Source organism: Belonocnema kinseyi, chromosome 7 (genome assembly GCF_010883055.1).
Source record: "Belonocnema kinseyi isolate 2016_QV_RU_SX_M_011 chromosome 7, B_treatae_v1, whole genome shotgun sequence".
Classification (NCBI taxonomy): Eukaryota; Metazoa; Arthropoda; class Insecta; order Hymenoptera; family Cynipidae; genus Belonocnema; species Belonocnema kinseyi.
Window position 1 is genome coordinate 71,328,150 of NC_046663.1, and position 1,546 is coordinate 71,329,695.

The following is a 1,546-nucleotide window of genomic DNA, read 5'->3' on the forward strand; positions in this document are numbered from 1 at the left end:
AAGCATTTCAGCGTTAATACCGTCTACCACGGCAGCCTTACCGTTTTTCAAGTTCTTAATTATATCCCTAACCTCAGTGACACAGACTTTTTCAATTGAGTTCTCTATCGCATCGTGTTCAACATCGCAGTTGTGGCGTCCTATAGCTTCATCTCCGAATTGTCTCCTAAAATAGTCTCTGAAAGCCTCTAGTATTCCGTCTGAATTATATACCATTTCCCGCCTACTATTTCTCATGTTGACAATTTCTGTAATTTTGTTTCTTTTCATTTTTTTATAAAGTAGTTTCCTGCTTCCTTCAAAGTCGTTTTGTATTTTTATCTCTTCTTCTACTCTAATTGTATCTTTACTTTCTTTAACTAATCGTTTGAGTATCCTGTTTTCGCGTCTATAATCATTTCTACGTCTATTTCTTTCCTCATTGTTAAGACCTGCGATGTTCAAAGTTCTCTTGTACGCTTCTCTTTTTGCTTTTTGGGCAGCCTGAATTTTATCATCCCACCACGCATCACCAGACATTCTTCCTACAACTACGGTACCACACATTTCGATCGTACATCTAAAAAGGATATCCCGTAACATTGTCCAGGCGCCCTATATATCTTTGTTTTTTATACGGTCCTCCCATATTGCCCTATCTATGATTTCGATTATCTTATTTTGGAAATCTATTCGTACATCCGGTTTCTGTAGGTTCTCAATTTTGATTCGCGTTTGTTTTGCTTTCTTGGTTCTCTTTTTTCTCCATCCCCGACCTAAGTTATTTTTTGAGATCAGAAGGTAATGATCAGTATTGCATTCAGGACCCTCATGACTCTTGTATCTTTGACTAACTCTTTTAGTCTTTCATCCCCAACAACAAAGTCAATTATACTGCGGCTATTTCCTTTAGACCAGGTGTACATGTGGATCATTTTATGCCTAAACCAAGTATTTGTAATAAACAGACCCCTTTTTAAGCATAAACCAACTAATTTATCTCCGTTATATTTTATTCTTGGATCCCAAAAATTACCTAATGCTCTTTCTGTATTCTGATTTTGGATGCCTACCCAACCGTTCATGTCTCCTAGTAGAATTATTCTTTCCCCATGTTCGCAAATGTTTATTGTGTCATTTAAAGTGTCCCATATTGCGTCTTTTACTTCTCTGGGATCACTATCAACCGGCGCGTAGCATGCTATGATAAATAGTCTTCTGATTCCTACTTTCATTCTAGCCCACAGCAGTCTGGGAGACACGAAACCATGGTCTCCGAGATGCTGCTTTGCTCTTTCATTCAAAATCAGACCTACTCCTTGTTTACCATGTGATTCAAAGTCTACTCCTGACCATATTTCAAATCCGCCTTTCAACGCGCCGTTTTTTATGTCTTTAGTTTCGCATCCCTTTTTCTTTGTTTCAGACACACATAAAATGTCTAGTTTCTTCACGTCCATAGTTTCACACTCGGACTTGACTTCAGTATTAGGGGTGAGCAAAATGCATCAAATCTAATCCATCTCGAGTACTCACTCCTGAAAGCCCGGATTAAGAAAGCACAAGA